The sequence below is a fragment of the Emys orbicularis genome, chromosome 1 (assembly GCF_028017835.1).
Source record: "Emys orbicularis isolate rEmyOrb1 chromosome 1, rEmyOrb1.hap1, whole genome shotgun sequence".
In the NCBI taxonomy this organism is placed as follows: Eukaryota; Metazoa; Chordata; order Testudines; family Emydidae; genus Emys; species Emys orbicularis.
In genome coordinates, this window is record NC_088683.1 from 175,394,689 (window position 1) to 175,414,130 (window position 19,442).

The 19,442-nt window shown below is 39.0% G+C and overlaps 1 protein-coding gene across 1 annotated transcript in view; it reads left to right on the forward strand.

The window, feature by feature from the left end:
• Window positions 1-19,442, forward strand: part of ARL13B (ADP ribosylation factor like GTPase 13B) — an 85,578-nt gene that overhangs the window by 34,419 nt on the left and 31,717 nt on the right. The window lies entirely within an intron of this gene.

Genomic DNA, 19,442 nt, shown 5'->3' on the forward strand with positions numbered 1-19,442 from the left:
TGGGCTGTTCAGTCCTGTGCCAGTAGTAGTTTTATGGTTTATCTAGAAATTAAAATGGATTAGAAAATGAAGGTAGGGCATGTTTGAAAAAAATTGTCATAAAATAATTTACATTTTAATATGAATTCTTGGAGTGTGAGGTGAAATTCTTACTAGTGTAGCTCTGAATTTGCAGGATTAGAAACAGGAGTTTTATAGCATTCTCAGCTTCCCAATGGGCCACACAGCACTTAATTTCTAGCCCTGGGTTGTTACAAGCTAGACCTTCAAAAGTGAAATGTTTTTGTTTGGAAAAGCTATTTTAGGCCTTTTGTTTAACATGATTCAGAAATCTCTGTCCCCCCTCCTTCTCCTTCCAAGGCCTGTATAGTTAAACTAAGGGTAGCTACTTTTAAAATTCCTTTATTGTTCTGTAAGTTGTATTTGGTGCATACAGCATTCATGGTAGTATAGTTGGAAGGTTTTCTCTGTCTTTATTAGAATTACAGTAGAACCTCAGAGTTACGAACACCAGAGTTGCGAACTGACTGGTCAACCACACGCCTCATTTGGAACTGGAAGTACCCAATCAGTCAGCAGAGACGAGGAGAGAAAAAAAGAGAGAGAAAAAACAAAACAAACAGTGTACAATACAGTACTATGTTAAACATAAACTACAAAAAAATATAAAGGGGGTAAATTTAAATTTGTTTGACAAGGTAAGGAAATGGTTTCTGTGCTTGTTTCATTTAAATTAAGATGGTTAAAAGTAGCATTTTTCTTCTGCATAATAAAGTTTCAAAGCTGTATTGAGTCAATGTTCAGTTGTAACCTTTTGAAAGAACAACCACATTTTATTCAGTTACGAACAATCTCCATTCCTGAGGTGTTTGTATCACTGAGGTTCTACTGTACCTGCTTAACATATTCATAGTTCTACAACATGTGACTAATAAAGCCATCTCAAGCTAATAAGGTTTATATCAGACCAGGACATCCTATATTCTCTTCCTCTCTGTGAGTCTCTCCTATAATTTTTAATGGAAAATGAATTTGATTCTAGTTTCTAACCACATTACTCCACAAGCTTTTCATTTCAAGCATAGAAACCTAACTAGAATATACCAGATATAGTCAGGGAGGTACTTGGAACCCATTTGAGGATTATCTATATTAAAAATAGTCATGTTCTTCTGATACTAAGGTTATAGCACAGACTAGGATTTAACTGCAAATCTGAGGAATTTATCTTTCAAATGACACATGGGACAACCTTGAACTAGGCTTCCTAGTGACCGAGGATGTGGAAAAAGCTCATGTACTCAATGCTTTTTTTGTCTCTATCTTCACAAACAAGGTCAGCTCCCAGACTGCTGCACTGGGCAGCACAGTATGGGGAGGAGGTGACCAGCCCTCTGTGGAGAAAGAAGTGGTTCGGGAATATTTAGAAAAACTGGACGAGCGCAAGTCCATGGGGCCAGATGCACTGCATCCGAGGGTGCTAAAGGAGTTGGCAGATGTGATTGCAGAGCCATTGGCCACTATCTTTGAAAACTCATGGCGATCGGGGGAGGTCCTGGATGACTGGAAAAAGGCTAATGTTAATCTTTAAAAAAAGGAAGGAGGAGGATCCAGGGAACTACAGGCCAGTCAGCCTCACTTCAGTCTCTGGAAAAATCATGGAGCCGGTCCTCAAGGAATCAATTCTGAAGCACTTAGAGGAGAGGAAAGTGATCAAGAACAGTCAGCATGAATTCACCAAGGGCAAGTCATGCCTGACTAACCTAATTGCCTTCTATGAGGAGATAACTGGGTCTGTGGATGAGAGGAAAGCGGTGGATGTGTTATTTCTTGACTTTAGCAAAGCTTTTGATACGGTCTCGCACAGTATTCTTGCCAGCAAGTTAAAGAAGTATGGGCTGGATGAATGGACTGTAAGGTGGATAGAAAGCTGGCTAGATCGTCGGGCTCAACGGGTAGTGATCAATGGCTCCATGTCTAGTTGGCAGCTGGTATCAAGCGGAGTGCCCCAAGGGTCGGTCCTGGGGCCGGTTTTGTTCAATATCTTCATTAATGATCTGGAGGATGGCGTGGACTGCACTCTCAGCAAGTTTGCAGATGACACTAAACTGGGAGGAGTGGTAGATACGCTGGAGGGTAGGGATAGGATACAGAGGGACCTAGGCAAATTAGAGGATTGGGCCAAAAGAAACCTGATGAGGTTCAACAAGGACAAGTGTAGAGTCCTTCACTTAGGACAGAAGAATCCCATTCACTGTTACAGACTAGGGACCGAATGGCTAGGCAGCAGTTCTGCAGAAAAGGACCTAGGGGTTACAGTGGACGAGAAGCTGGATATGAGTAGACAGTGTGCCCTTGTTGCCAAGAAGGCTAATGGCATTTTGGGCTGTATAAGTAGGGGCATTGCCAGCAGATCGAGGGACGTGATCATTTCCCCTCTATTCGACATTGGTGAGGCCTCATCTGGAGTACTGTGTCCAGTTGGGGGCCCCACACTAGAAGAAGGATGTGGAAAAATTGGAAAGAGTCCAGCGGAGGGCAACAAAAATGATTAGGAGGCTGGAGCACATGACTTATGAGGAGAGGCTGAGGGAACTGGGATTGTTTAGTCTGCAGAAGAGAAGAATGAGGGGGGGGGGTGATAGCTGCTTTCAACTACCTGAAAGGGGGTTCCAAAGAGGATGGATCTAGACTGTTCTCAGTGGTGGCAGATGACAGAACAAGGAGTAATGGTCTCAAGTTGCAGGGGGGGTGATTTAGGTTGAATATTAGGAAACACTTTTTCACTAGGAGGGTGGTGAAGCACTGTTACCTAGAGAGGTGGTGGAATCTCCTTCCTTTGAGGTTTTTAAGGTCAGGCTTGACAAAGCCCTGGCTGGGATGACTTAGTTGGGAATTAGTCCTTCTTTGAGCAGGGGGTTGGACTAGATGACCTCCTGAGGTCCCTTCCAACCCTGATTATTCTATGATTCTGTGATTCCAAGGAGTTCATGTCTGATCATTCTTAAACGGATTATTTTTAATATAAAATAATTCATTGGAGATTAAAATAGTTTACTGTGAAGAAGGCTTTGGTTTTAAAAACTTCAAGTATTTAGCAGATTTTATCAGGGAAGAGTTGTCACATAAACACGCACACTCATGGCTGGTGACTTTTGCACTGTTGTCTATTATCTTGAATTGTAACAATTCCCTGGATCAATGATCTTTAGTCTGTTACATAAACAAATCAATAGTGGAATAAGTAGAGTCCTGGGAAATAAAAGTATTATTTTTTTTAAATTTGGGTGTTTCTCTTTTTATATTAAAAGAGCAACCATGTAATATGTAAGGAAGAAAAAAGTTGGAAGAAACTATCTCTTGGGAGTTTGGCAAAATATAATAAGTTATATCTCAGATCAAAAAAGAAACAAGTCTCTTGATCCAAAGGTTTATTGAAGGGAAAGTCTATATTTTGTCCTCTGAAGCCTGGCATTGTGGCATCTTCTCTTTCTGGAACTGGGTAAGTGCCATGTAATAGGTGTGTTTTAAGAGGTTTAAGTTCTATTTGATTTTTTATTTGGTACAGCACTCTGATTTTAATTATCTTAATGTATGAAATATTTTATTCATGTAAGTATGTAAGGTGTGTAGACTGTTTTAAATGATTAGTCCCTTAGAAAATGAATTTACTGTAGTCTTTTCAGCTGCTCCTTCAAAATGATCTTGAAGAAGCAGCGTTCCACCCTTTCCTGTGCCTGTGTACTCTATCTGTGGACAACTAAAAATCAGCTTCAGCAGTGTTGCCTATTCCTACTATCAGCCCTCCACCATTCTTCAAAAAAAATTATAGCAGGATTTTGAAAGGGAATGAAACCAATGTCTGATGATGCAACTTTAACAAAAAGCACACTTGGAGTGAAGCTTTCTTTGAATGATTAGCTTACACTGTCTTTGGAGTGTCATAGTTTTAAAGTATTTAGTTAAATGTTATACTGTACGGGTCATTACATAGAGCAGAGCCCCAGATGACTGCTTGTGTTCCTTGTGCTTATTGCTGTCTCTCAGACTCATAGGGGCTTTCAAATAGTGGTCGTCTTAAACAGTGTGGTGAAAAACCTTATATGGGCTGGTATCTCAAATGTGGAATTGACATGTTTTAATGTAGTGGCATTTTTGTAGCTGTTTCAGTACTATTGCTATTAAGCCCTCTTCTCCTCTTCCTACACCCCCACTCCCTATCAAAGGAGAAAATAATGTATGGGCTTGTTTTTACAATAGAATCTCAGTTCCCAGCTACCGCTCTGGAATAGGACTTGGGGTAACTGTCTAGTTCAGGATTTTTGTGCAAGTACAGCATAATATGATAAAGTTGTATAGTACCTGATGACCTTACATTTGGAGCTACTAGTGTAAAATTCATTTTAATGTCACAGAGCTTTAGTCAGCCCAAATATTTTTCCAGAGGACTTCTACAACATGACTCTGAAACTTTTCTGGAATTAAACATTGGTTATACTAGATCTGAGACGAGGGATATATTTAAATTATAAACCGAAGATAACTACACTTAGGAGTGTAAATTACACAAGCATCATTAAATGTGAAGTTAGTGACTTTCTTTAATAAATTGTTTATATGTTGAATGGGAAATATATGTTCTATATATAGAATGGAAAATAAATTGTTTATATCTAGTCTAAACCAATTTAGGATTTTCTTTAAGTTAATGTCTAAATTTGTTCATGTTGATTTCAAGCTGCTGCTTTGTCTATCAGGATAACGAGTTGTCAACCTGATACATCTACGTTAGATGCAACAGAGCAACAAATTACCAAGGGTAGATTACTTCTGGGTTAAATTATATTTATAATCTTTTCTGTGAATGAACAGGAACCTTAGGTCTAGTCAGCAAAACAGGTATGTACATTTGGGATGTGAACTCCGATATCAACCAGCTAGTGCTGTAGTACTGTTTTTATTAAAGTTTGGCTAGTAGAAATTTCTCATCATGTGCCTTGAAGAAAAACACAACACTCCCCACTCTCCTTGAACTCAAAAATGACTAATAAGATTTTGCTCAAATTTCCAAAAACCTTACCATCTGGCAAAAAGCAAGAATGGAAAATTTCAAAGAGGTGAAGACTGAAGGAAGAGAGGAGCATGTGATAATGGAGTTGTAAAAGAAACTTCTGTGCGTCCTTAGATATAGAGGTCATGACTGCCTGCTGTGACAAAGGATAAATGATAAAAACTTATTGTAAACTGTTCACTGGTCCTTACATAACTATACACAGTACCATGACTACAGTCATGGTCCCTTGTTTGGCTCTGAAATCCTTTTCATTGTGTCTACAGAGATGATCTGAATGTTCTAACAGTTAGCATTTAGGTAGGTTTACTCTCTGTTACCTTTACCTTTGGGATAAACTTCTCACTGGTGGCAAAAATGGAGGATTTGTGCAGACTGGGACACTACATCTCCCTTCCTATAGACTTAATAGGGAGAGTTCAAGTGCGTCCTATCTTCAAATGTTCCCACCACCCTTAATTGAAGTGTACCTTTTGCACAAGGTTAATTTTCAGATGAACTTCACCAATTAGATCAGAACACGTTAGAATATATGAAGCAAGTTACGTTTTTTAAAGCCTTTCTGTAATGTTATCAGAGTTCACCATCATACTGCCAAGATTCAACTCCATAACCTTCAAATAATTCAAAATTGTTTAGAGTTACTGCGTAAAGAGTTGCCTCCACAGTTAGTAAGTGTAAACTAGTAGAATGTAGTAACATTTTTGCTGTTTTTTTGGTAGTGACAGGACAACTCTTTTTTTAATATATTGATGTTTTTAAAAAAAAGATCTTTAACAATCAAGTTCAGTATGCTTATATAGCATCCAAGTAGTGACACACGTAATGACAGCAAAGGAGTGATTCCTATAAATTGTCAGTATGCAAAACACCCTTTGTACATATTTACACAGTAGTGTGAACACCTTAAATAATAGTACAGTTGTAGTTTCTCTGATCCCTAGTCTACACTTAAGGTCCCTAAATACATTTTTGCATAATGAAAAGTTATGAAACTGAACACTTGTGAATATATTTCCAACAAACTCTTAAATATGCCTGTCCACAGGAAGATTTAACAGGAAATCAAACAACAATAAATGTAAACTGTGTTCAGACTTTTTGCTGCGGGGCATAAGTAATTGAAGTAAAGATAGATACTGTATCCTAGCATTGGTAGTCTCCCCATGCTCTCCTTGATTTTTCTTGTTTTTTCCTGCTATTTTAGTTTTTTTGTGATACAATAATATTTTTCTAAGAGCCAACAAATCCAGCAGTGTCAGTGTTTTGGTAATGTACAAAGACTTAAGATCAGGCAAGCCTGTTAATCTACTGGAAAACATTATTTTGCCCAAAACAAAGAAGCCCTCGCATGATGTATTCATGTTGTTGCAATAATTCCTTAGCATAGCTAAACTTACTGTACATCTGCCCCTAGTAGAAGACATGTGATTCGTTAAAGATAACATTCTTTTGAAATGTTTCAGAATTGCTTGGCACCATTTAGACTGCTTCAGGGAAAGTTCAGATTGGGGCATGTGAAAGTAATCGGGAGTGCTGAATAAAACTTCAGAGAAGTGACCTGAAAATCTGTTTTAGCATAACCTAACACATCTGTTGACCCGTGTTAATTTAGTATGATTTAAGAAGCCTATAATTAAAAGGCAAGTTATGAGGGTACACCATTGGTGGTAATGGAAGGTGGCAAGATAGAGCTTTTGTGAAGCTGAATGATTTGCAGTTAATTGTTGGAAAACTTTAAAACAAGCAGTCACCATGTTACCCCTTCAAAACCAGTTATAATCATAATGAAAGTTGGCTGCCAACTCAGTGTTAGTGTAAACATGCAATGACAGAAAAACAGTGTTTTGGGATTTTGTGTGTTTTTGTATATCTTTAAAGAACTGTCTACTTAATTTCCATGTATTTGAGTGACATTATCTTCAAATTGGTGAATGCACTCTTCCTTATAGGAAAATGTAGTGATAGTGTATGAATATCCTGGGACTGTGTATTGGAATATTCAGAATACCAGTCTCCCCTTCTTTCCCTACATGCTCACAGATTGAGCAATTAGTGTTCAAATATTAAACTCAGAGTTAAGAGGAAAACACTTTAAGTAGCTATTAATAATTGGATGACTTTGTGTTTTTATTTTACTGTCTTAGTGGGAATGGAATGTAGGCAATTGAAACTTAGTTCCATATCTTACATCCTTTCAGCCTAGCCCTTGCCTGCAGACACTGCTTGCCAATTAAGTTTCTCAGTGTGTTGGCAACTAAGAAAAATGCAAAGTCAGAAGTTTCAGATAAATACAGTTGACAAGTTGAAGTGGGGGATAGGCAGATTGTGTAACTGCTGGTGGTCTCATTATGCTATGGCTCAAAACAAGTGGTGTAATGCTCAGTATTTTCAGTCAAACACAGTGCAGCCTTGAATGGCTGTAAACACGGTTGATATCCATTTCTAACGTGGTACCAAGCTATATTACAACTGTGTTCAGAAACAACGCTATAGACTATATGAGAGAGAAGAACCCTGCATGACAGTTGCTTTTGAGCACAGTGGCTGTGAGCAGAGTTTTAAGAGTGTAGTGTGGTCTGGAGTCCAAGTCGTCATTCTTAGGTGCCTCATATTAGTAGTGCAAGAATAGGCTCGGTGAGATGTGCAACATTTGAAATGCCTGTAGTTAAAATATTTTTTGGTCCACATGGGAAAAATTAGATTAGATCTGAATTTTCAGTTTATTTAACAGCTTTGCTTGCGTATTTTCTCACGAAATTGGAGAACAATTTGTTATGCTTTGAACATTTTGCTGTAGAATCTTCCAGTGAGGAGACCCCTAATGCTGCATTAAAGTAGATACAGAAGAAAAATGAAGTGCAGGCACAGGTTTTCTTTTTTTAATTTAAAACATCTTGCTTACAGGATATGCAGGCTAATTTTTTTGTTTATCAAATGGTAAGCAGGCTTGATGACTATTTCCTCTATTAAAAAAAGTCACTGCTTTGAAATGTTAAGCTGATGTTCATGGAAAAATAGCTATTCGTAAATTGTATTGGAACAAGTCACATTTTCTGCTTCTGTGCCAAATTCAATCCAGTTAGACCAGCTTCTATTTTTGAAACACTGCTGCATTTGTGCATATTGTAAAAAATGAATTATTCACTATAAACACTCTGGGTATCTGTGTGTTATATGTTGTGCAATAAAAGGAATGTAGCAAACAGAGGGACTCTGTGAAGGTTGTTCAGCCTGAAAAAACATACCCGCTTGAACAGGCTTTATATACTGAAGGTTGTTATAGTGTATTAAACTGCACTGCACGTTTATAGTGCAACATCGTTGTCCATTGTGTTGAAAAAGTAACAGTAGTGGGCAATAATGCTGACGTTAGAAATCTGATGCTTGGGGCTTACATTAAGAACGTGACACCCAACTGGGATCATACCGGAGCGAGTGCTTTGGGGGCTATTTGTCCATACAGCTGTCCTAGCTTGCTGCAGGTAGGCTCTGCCACTGACTCCTTATAGGGTTGTGGATAGAGGGTGCCTGGAACAGGGCTCTGGTGTGAGCAGAGAGTGGTGAATTTGTGCGAGGTTGTATATTTAGATACTTGGTGATTAGCATGAGTAGGTTTTGAGGAGTAGTGATGGTATTGGGTGCAGTGTGTGAAACTGGGAGTTGGATTAGAGGACAGTTGTGAAGGGAAAACAAGGAACAAGCTTTGTTAAGAGCTGAAAGGCCTAGTGGTATTAATGAGAGGGTTGTTTGAGGGTGTGAGGGATGAGTGGGAAGTTCTGGATGTGACGGACAGGGGGAAAAGTGATTTCTTTGGACATAATAGTAGGGATTGAAGGTTCCTGAGGGACTGGTAAACTCCAGGAAAGGGAACTGCAGAATTTTGTAAAGCCATTATATTCTGGGAAGAATGAGAATTATTGTAAGTTGCTAGCCTTGAGATGCTGGGTGGAGGAGGGGATTGTGAGCAGCTGAGATAGTACAGGGTCGAGAATGGGCTGAAGCACTAACATTAGTGGAATGTGAAGAAATGGTGGCTGTTGCAAGTCATAGTCTGTGTAAGCTTTTATGCCTTCTAAGTGCTCTACAACAGCTGATCCTCCACATGTTCCTGTGAGGTAAATGTTTTATTGCCTCTATTTACAGTTGGGGAAACTGAGATAAGTAATGAAGTATCTTGTACACATTTTTGTCATTGGCAAAACCAGGATTTGGATTAGAAACCTGCAAGTTCTGGATCCTTTATTTTAAACATTGCCATGATAATAATTGTCACAATTCCCATGCGTACAGATAGCAGTTGTGCTGTATCTCACCGTTCCTTTGGGTAACGGAAAGTGAGAAGTGCATGCAGTATGGACTTCCAGAACTCAACACTAACAGCCTGGAGGTGGCCTCTTGCTGTTAAACGTATACTGCACCTGGAAGTCCAGACTGACAAACCACTCTTTTTACTAACTGCAGAAACAGGCAATCTGTGTAATGGGAGTGAATAAACCTAATTAGAAACGAGAATGGAGCTTTTTAAAGTTTCTAACATGGCTTTTACCGTAGCTAACATCCTAACTTTAAAAATGTCTTAATGTTGTCAGTGCCCCTTTTAAAAAAAACTGGCAGGGTTTTCAAAATGAGTAATGGAGATGCTGACCTTTCTTCAGTCCATTTGTGGCTACAAAATGGAGTAGCTTCACCTTTACTTGATTGTTAATGCAAAATGTGATACAACTACAAATGACAAAACTTCCCCAATGAAAATTAGGCAGACCTCAGCTGCAATGGTGACTATTTTGGAAGCTCAGCCACTGCTATACTTTGAGGGCAATAAAGCCGGGTAGTATGGGAGATGGGTGAAATCAATGCATTTAATTTCTGTGGCATCTGGTAGCTACCCAGACCATTCAAGGTTTGCTCTCCTGACTTATACAACTGAAGACTAAAAATTCATACTCTGTAGATTGCCAACTAGTGCTTGGTCCCATTTCACAGCTGCCAGACCAGAATGCTGACATTGTCCCCATGAAACAGAGCTTTACTAAAGTGTGAAAGAGCTTTCCAGACAACTTTCAGTATTTCTATCAAAAGAACTGCACTGTGCAAAGAGCACACATCAACTGTATGCTGACTCCACAATCAAGCTCTCTATCCAAGTACAGTATAGCAGAGGCAGTAGTAGTGTAACCTTCTGCATTGCTCTGCTTCTGGCGGTGAGAGAGATCTTAAACCAACCCATGGCCCCTACGCTAACAAACCTGACAAGTTTTTATGGACACAGTTATATGAGGAAGTAGCCTAAACCCCCAATTCACTTTACATTGGCCACCCAACTAGCTGTCAGATGATCTGGGTCAAATAGAATCCAATGAGCTACAGGTGAAAGGCTTTATATCCCATTACACAATTTCTACAAGGCTAGAGCTGGATTATTTAGTCTTCCGTCTTTTGTCTGTGGAAGGTTTCCAGTTCCTTCTCCTTTATAATGTGTTTACATATAGTTTAAATCCTGTGCATAGACATATGAAAATACCAGTTACTGTCTATTGTCTGTCTGCCCTTCAGCCTGAAGTTTGGAATCCTTGTGTTGAACTCAGAGTTCTCTCTGGATAGAGCCTGTTTGATCGGGCAATCATGATTCAAATAGTTCAGGGTGGAGAGCTTTGAGAAAACACTCCCAGTAAATGAAAACAGGATTCAGAAGTGAGGTGGGAATGATTCACAGGTTAAGTTGTTCTAAGTGAAACAAGAGTTAGAATGGTCATTATCATGATTACTTCAAGTGGTAGCCTAAGAAAGGAGCTGCACTAGACATGGCTACAAATATAACTAACACACAGAGAGATTATTACTGTATTTCTAAGTATACCCTATATTTAGAGGTGGTGGAGTTGGCTGGGGGGAATCTTGAATTGGATAAAGTGGATTCTCTTTAATCTCCTTCCAAATGCACGTATACAAACTCTCCATTCCATCCCCTTAGCAGGTGGATTGTACTGCAGCACCTTACTTCAAGGCATATCATGCCATCAGTTTTTCAGGATAACTCACTATTTTAAATGGGAGTCCCAGTTTGAGAGGTAAAGTAGTATAATTCACTGTCTTTGAGAAAGAAATGCCAGTGCCAATTTATTGGTAAATACAAAAAAGGCAATGATGGATTATGTGACTCTCACTTCTCAACAAATCCAGAACATACTGTAAACTGAGTCTGTTACTTTGGAAATAGAGGATAGGAGACTACTTATAGCTAAAAATCTATTGTAGATAGCTAGTTTCATTTTGTAATATTTTACTTGGTTAATATTAAAGGTGTCCTGCAAAGAGAGGAGATGGGAATCAAAGGAGGCTTGCTTTCTAGGTCCTTCATAATATATAAGGAGGACTGAAAGTGTGAGTTTTTGTATGTTGGTATTTCCAACATACAAAACAATCAGTATAGTCTTGTCTTCCATGACTTTGCCAGAGATTTCATTGGAAGACTAAAAAAATTACAGTGGGAGCTTACTAAGCCCTTAGTTGAAGGGGAAAGGATGTGGAATCTAAATAAATCTTTCCTCTCAACTGTAGGCCAGGTGTTTGAGTTAAATAGGCATTAATGAAAAACACAGTGTAAACAGGGAATAAAAATCCTTTCCTGTCTTAATTGCTGAGGTTTCATTTTCCTGGTATTAGTAGGAGTAGGTCATTCTATTAGTTGTCCATATGGCCTTGCGGGAAGAACAGGGTAAAGAAGACCTGAATTTCTAATGTTATAAACAACACCACCGCCAAATTGAACACACTTTTCTTTAATACATAAATGTATTTTAATTATTAATTATTAATACAATTAATAAATTCAGGCCTTCTCTGTATACCATGAAGTGCAGAAAAGCACAACCAACTTGCTTTTCCTTTGCCGATCACTGTTATGATCAGATCTCCTCTGTGCATACGCATGCACATACCTCTCCTTTGTTTTTCCCACTACATATGGTAGGAATCTTGGTTAATACACTACCTTGCCTGAGGGGAGAGAGAGAGAGACCAGTATCCTTGATCTCTAAATGAAACCACTGTTGCTCATGGAAATCCATTCCTATGGAATTACACCTCTACCCCAATATAATGCTGTCCTCGGGAGCCAAAAAATCTTACTGTGTTATAGGTGAAACCGCGTTATATCAAACTTGCTTTGATCCGACGGCGTGTGCAGCCCTCCCCTCCCCCCGGAGCACTGCTTTACCGCGTTATATTCGAATTAGTGTTATATCGGGTCATGTTATATCGGGGTAGAGGTGTACTTCTGCTATTGCTAGCATTTCTGATACTGTACATTTTCTGAGTTTGTGGTACCCTTCACTGTTCATGATTTTTGATGGGCAGTATTTATTAGAATTTTGGGCAGTACAGAGGCTTTAGAATCAATTGGAGAGAAATCACATTTGTAGGCAATACATGATTTATCTTGTCAGGTCAAATTGGGTCCAAAATTTTAGGTTCTATAGTCACAGGCTTTTACAAAAATTATTACACATAGGAATGTTTTTAAGATACTTCTTAAAGAAAATCCATTGGCGAGATAGGAGTTAATATACTCCTTCAGTATTTACATTGCAGCATTGTGCTTATGCATGAAAATCAGTGGATCTTGACCCAGGCTGAGAGGCAAAAAAACAGAGAAAAGTAAAATTGGTTTTGTAAAATTCTTTCATGTATGATGGAGCTTGAAATATAAATAAAGAAATGTGCAACCTGACATTAATTTGAAAGTGTCCTTTTTCCATATTTGGATCAATCCACTAAACCATCTGTTTTATTTCAAAAACACGTAGCATTCAGATTTTTGTTTTCTGTTGCTCAGGTTTCTTAAACTTTAGAAATAACTTACTCCTTGATTTGCCTATTTTGTATTGTTATGAGGCATTCAGATTTTGCCTATAGGTAGACAAGCATTCAGTCAAAAGTTCTGTTCATGTATCAGCAATACTTTTCTTAAATGCCAGATGCATGATGTCAGTGCTACTAAATGTACACAAACACTCCCTTTCCCATGACTCTTCAAATAAAGTTCAAAAGCTCTAGTCGTCATAAAAATCCTAATTGATCTAAGTTTTAGTGCTTTGACTTTAACATATGCAGAAGTAAATATGTTAATATGCAATCTTAAGAGAAACCCAAGTATCTTAATATAAAATTAAAATAAAATAAGCATGCTCTTCTGTGTATACAGTTTTTCACTTGGTAAACTTAATTTGACAAACTGAGTGAAGCACTCTGCCGGTATATCATTTCAAGTATGTTTTGATGTATGCCTCTCACAGTTTTAAACATGAACCTTCCTAATAAAAGATTCTACTGACTTGGAAAATTAAAAGCAAGTCCTTTCCTTTAAGGTGATTCTGACACACTTCCAGAAAAATAAATTTATGCATTAAAACTTGTCTCACAAATTAGCATTCATATACATGAGCAGTAAAACTGTTGAGAGCATATTTACTAGTAGCACTATCAAATTCTGAGCAGGGGAGACATCCACTATTTGTGTATCTTCACACTTAGTTATTTCATTTTAAACTGTACTGTATACTGTTTCTGTAATATTTGCAACTATTAATGCAAAATAAAACCAACTGTTTACCTTATAATCCTGTGCTGGTGGCAGTCTTTTTTTCGTTTTGTTTTGTTCTTCAGTGCTGTAATCCTACTTCTAAGGGTAAACTTCAGTGTGTCCTGAAAAGTATGATTTTGACCATTTGTTTAAGTAATGCGTCTTGAGTGCCTTTCTGTTAAACAGTTTCTGCATGCCTGCTCCTCCTAGTTCTTAAATAATCATCTGGAGGGTGCATCTCGGAGAGCTGTGGTATGAGAAGCTGACTCCTTGCAATGTAGTATTACAGTAGAAGAGCAAACTGGTTACTTTGCTCTTGGGGAATCTGGTTCTGCCGGTTGGAGACTCAGCCTTGCGTTAGAGGAGGTTCATTTTATTATAATTGGCCAATAGCAGAAAGTTCCTGTGACTAGCTTCTTACATACAGTATTTGTAGGCTGGAAGTACAGTAATGGCTGTTAAGTACAATATTCATTTAAAACAAAATAAAAACCAAAAACCTCCTTGAACAGGAATTGAAGTTCTACATTGAAGGCTCACAGACCTATTCACAAAACTAGTTTGGAAGGGTAGGCCCCCCAACAGTCAGTATTTTAAAAGTCTTTAACTCAGTTCATAAATTCAATCCAAAGATAACACACAGGAAAAAGTACACCAGTGTTGTGACATGTTTAGGCTTGTCAGAATTCAATTTTCATTTATTTTTTATTTCAGTGGATGATATCAGTGTTTATTTTTAAGATTTTTTTTTATTTTTATAAATTTTAAATTTTCACAGCTGTGGGAAATTATGGGGTCAGATAATTATTTAATGATGTCGAATTTAAAAAGTTAAAGCTTATACCCATTTAAAACACAAATTGTCAGCATCACATGTCAAAGTGTACAAAGTAAATATACTTCAATCAAGCTAAGTTCTCAAACAGCATTTTTCTTACTTTGCCCATCTGTAAGTTTTGATGATCATCAATGGAAGTATTTTTTTTTCATCTGTTTGTGTATGGTGAAATCTATATTTGCCAACATTTACCAGTAAAAATCTAATCCCTCCAAGCATACGTAGGTTGTATCATCTTAATCAGTTCTCTTCACCAGTTGTGTCCTCTTCTCTGGCTCTTTACCTTGTCCAATAGATATAAGTAGTTAGTTATTTCACTTCTTATGTAATTGTTACTTATGCCAGGTATAGAAGCCTCAATCCTTTGTCCAAATATTCAGAGTTTAAGGCCAGAAGGAACCATCAGATCATCTAGTCTGACTTCTTCTGTGTCACAGGTCACCAACACCACTCAGCAGCCGCACACTAAATCCAACAACCCAAACTAGACCAAAGTATTAGTGTGATGCAAAGTGTTCCAGAGGCCGAGAATAGGTGGAGGTGCTGAGGTGCATCAGTGCTCAAGGCCCTTGTAATGATGGGGAAAGTATTATGTGGGTATATCTCACTTGATCAAAACAAGTGACCTGCTCCCCATGCTGCAGAGGTGGGGAAAAGAGGTGGAAAATAGTGAGAATTCCTAAGGTTAGGGTCCCTTGTCTATTAGGCACCTGAATCAGTGGCCTGGTTTACAAAAGTTCTGAGCATCCAGCAGCTCCTAGTGAAGTGCACTGGGAAATGCTGGGTGGCCAACATTTTTGAAAACCAGACCACATGTTTAGGTGCAAAATGACAGATGTAGAAGCCTAAACTTAGGCACTCATTTTTAAAAAATCTTGTCCTCAGCAATCTCCTTCTCTTTAGTTGTCCTGGCTAGGCTTAAGTCAGTGTGTGTGGGGAAAAGAAGTTTCTCTTCATATTTGATGTCCTTGGTTGACCGGACTGCACTTAAGTATAAGTATAGTATTTCTGCGAAGCTACCTTTTAGATTCTCCTCAAGGGGTTGTCAATGAAGACAGGACCTACTTTAACACTGAAGTTAGTATTTTATTTCTCTTAGTATATAAAGAATGTTTACATTCCTAGTTCTTCCTCTGTTTTCTAAATATCCTACATGGTGTCCTGCAACCAGATCATCTCCTGCCAGCTTTTTGGACAGCATAGTGTTGTATAGTAGCTATTTACCATACCCATGGTGGCACTCACAAGATTGTCATTCTCACATGCTGCCCGCTTCCCCCCACACCCCCCAATCTCCAGTTTACATTCAGTTGAAGAATATCTGTTTTAAATTGTGCAAAATGCCCCATACACTATCTTGTTTAGAAGCCATGTGTGCAAATACATCTTGAGCTACAGTGTCTAGGCAAAAGTTTAGTTCCTAGCCTGTACATATGGTAATGCTTTGGAGTTATGGATCATGGGGTCTCTTGTGCTGGGTGCTACACAAACACATAGGAGATACACTGAATAGTTTACAGTTTAGTTTTAAGGTCATGTCTGTGTGTCCCCAAGAATCCCTCAGTGCCAACTGGCAAAGGGTTCATTGTTCTGTAACAGCCCTGACACACTCACTATGCCAACACACTGCTTTCATAGTACAGCGGACCCTCACTAGAACGCGCGTCTATATAGCGCGAATTCGCTTATACCGCGGGACCGCGCATGGATCCCAAATTTAATTACCTTCACTGGAATCCATGGTAACACGGTCCTCGCGTTAACGCGGGACTGCGCATGGATCCATTCTAGCGAGGGTCCAGTGTATTTATCTGTAAAGAATATCATGTGAGGTAGCAATTGAAAGCCGAAGACATGCTGGTCATTAATATGGTGAAATGTACTGACAGTATATAAGGAACTGTGGGTATGTATACTGACCTAATGTTTTAAAAGCCTAAAAGAAGGGAGAGTTGACAAACAGGTCTTCTGCCAGACCAAAGCATGTATATTCAACTATCCCTATCTCCAGTGTAAATTAAACATTGTAAGGTCAACACAGAGAGCCCTATTTACATATGAAAGTCAACAGGAAAAACAGGTCTGTGGAGAATGTGAAACAAACCGGAGTATGGGAGACACTTTGGAGCCAGCACCCCAGGAAGGAAACCACAAGGAGTCATCCTGACTCTGGGGACAAAAACAATGGACTTTGGGGTTATAAAAGGAAGGAACCAGGACCCTTCTTTTATCCGGCACTTGAGTGAGTAGCTGGGCAGTGCAATTACATCCATGAAAACAGGATCTCAACCAACCTGGGTTGAAACACTGCAGAAAAGGCTTAGGTGAGATAAGACTGCTTCAGACAAGGATTGCAGCCTAAGCTGAGTTTTAGTCTCTGGAAAGCATGTTCTACTTTGGTTTTATTTGTAACCTGTTCCTCTTATTAGTCTTGCTCACTGTCTCTTAAATCTTAAACTTTGTTAATAAACTTATTTGTTTTCGCTATAAATTGATTAAAGTTCTATGTTACATTAGAGCTCATACTCAGTTGAATCAAACAAGCTTTTGTATGTATGCTGTTCCCTTTGGAGTAGTGAACCTGGTAATGTGAATTCCAGTCAGAGGGGCTAAACACTACAGGGAACAGTCTTCCAGGGAATTCAGGGGTTGGATGCACCTATTGTTAACCTGCAAAGTGGCAGAGTCCGGAGGAGAGTGGTTTAATGAAAGCAGCGTAGTTGTTAGAGAGACAAGATGGGTGAGGTAATGTCTTTTACTACTTTTTATTGTTGGTCCAATAAAAGATATTACCTCACCCACCTTATCTTAGTTGTTGAAAGGCAATTGGAGTACAGGTGCTGGCAATCAGCTACCACAAGAAAGACACTTTCATGAGTAAGGGATAACAAGGTGACTCTCAGTCCTGGGTGTCCTGAGAAAGCATCACATTATACTAAACACTGTACTAGTACACTAATGTCAGGGGTGTGTGATTTGTTGGGGGGGGGGGGGGGGGGCTTTTTTTATACTGGCAAAATCCCTAGTGTAGATGCAGTTATACTGGCATAAAAGTGCATGTGCAAGTAGAGCTCGTTTTGTTTGCCAAACCAGCAAAGGCATGCTGGTGTTGGTATAAGTTGCATCTATGCTAGGAGGGTTTGCTGTATAGTGCTATACTGAAAAACCTTTTGTAGTATAGACCTGGGCTAAGACAGAATTCAATAAGTGAGTGTGTGACTTTCACATAATTTAAAAAAGTCTTAATTTAAAGGGGACACTTTCAACTTAAAAATCATATGTTGTAAGCATTGTTGTACCTATGCACTTAATGTTCCGTGTCACCATTTACGCTCTTTGTTTACCTTCTTTTATGCTTCTCGCACTTGGACAATGAAAGCCAAGTCAGTTGAACATTTAGGTTTTTAATGCTGCTGTGTTTCAAGCATGTCAGAGGAATGTTGATTTGTTTAAAAACTTTTTTCATTGAAAGCTTAGTGTTCCTTTAAATATTTTTCTTAATCTCTGTCTAAGATATGGACACTCATCTTTACGAGGAGATTTCTTTCTTCATCCCATTGTTTATGAGCAAACGAATGTTCAGTCACAATGAAGGAAAAAATTAACAGGAAACCCAATTTAAAATTTAACATTTTAAAGATGTTTGTTTAGATGTATAATGAAAGGTCTCTAGACACCTATGACAGAAAGAGGAGTAGCCACTCAATATTTAGAAATGACCAGTAAGAAATGCAATCATGCAAGTATTCCCTCCCCGACCCTGGCTAGAAATGGTCCTTATCGCATCACAAAAGTTTGTGTATAAAGATAGACCTTGCATGCTCTGAAAGCCAACAGATCTGGGTTATTTTGGAGGAAAGGAAAGAGAGCTGAGGGCTGCTTATGGAGAATACATACCCAGTCAACGATTTCCTTTCTTTCAGTGGGATCCTGTCTGCATGCCTCCACTAACTGCAATTAGAATAGTGTGTCAAGAGGAGAGAATTGGTCTGTCATTTAGGGTGTCATGTTAAAACTCCACCTGGAAACTAGTGCAAATCATAGAGCACAGGTGTCATACGACATGGTGCATGCTCACCAACGGTTTGTCAACACTGGCACTTCCTCGGCAAAATTTTTGTCGTTCAGGGGTATTAAAAAAACACACACCCCGAACGACAAAAGTTTTACCGATGAAAAGCGCCGGTGTGAACAGCGCTTTGTCAGCAGAAGCGCTCTCTTGCCGACAAAGCGGCTGCCACTTGTGGGGGTGGAAGTTTTTTGTTGTCAGGAGAGCTCTTTCCTGCCAACAAACACCATATCACTAAAAGCCTCGTAATGTAGCTATAGCCCAAGAGGGCTGTCACATTCTGTACCAGGTTCAGTTCACTTTGAATTAAGATGCAGTAATCAAGAGCACACTGCAGGAATCTAATCTCAAAGTGACAATTGGTGAACCATGGCAGCAAGATGTGTGTCTAAACATATCACAATTTCTGGCCCAGGCATGAATGGGAGATGCTGTGGATCCAGCCGTACAAGTGAATTCTTGTAACACATTGTAGATGTACACCCTCAGTTAAGGAAGCATTTGTAATTGTCACCTTATTTCCTGGTTACTTTCCCCAACCTTCCAGCATCATCTCAATTTTCTCTTGGATTTAGCTTTAGCTCCTCGTTCATTTCCCAGTCTCTACCAAATCTTGAGTAAGGCATTTAATAGCACTGGCTAGATTGGATAAGAGAGGAATAGAGCTGGGGGTCATTGAGCGTGCTGAAAACATTATTGGCTCTATGTACCAATTGAACAAGATGTCGGAGCAAGATGGAGCCCTGTAGAAACTAACATATGAGAGCAGTTGGTAGCTCTAAGTTATTGCTTTTCTGCCCCCTCTGGCATTTCCCGGATGGGAATTAAATTGCCAAATTGCAGCCCCATCTGTCTTTTCTGGGGGTTTGCAAACAGGCCA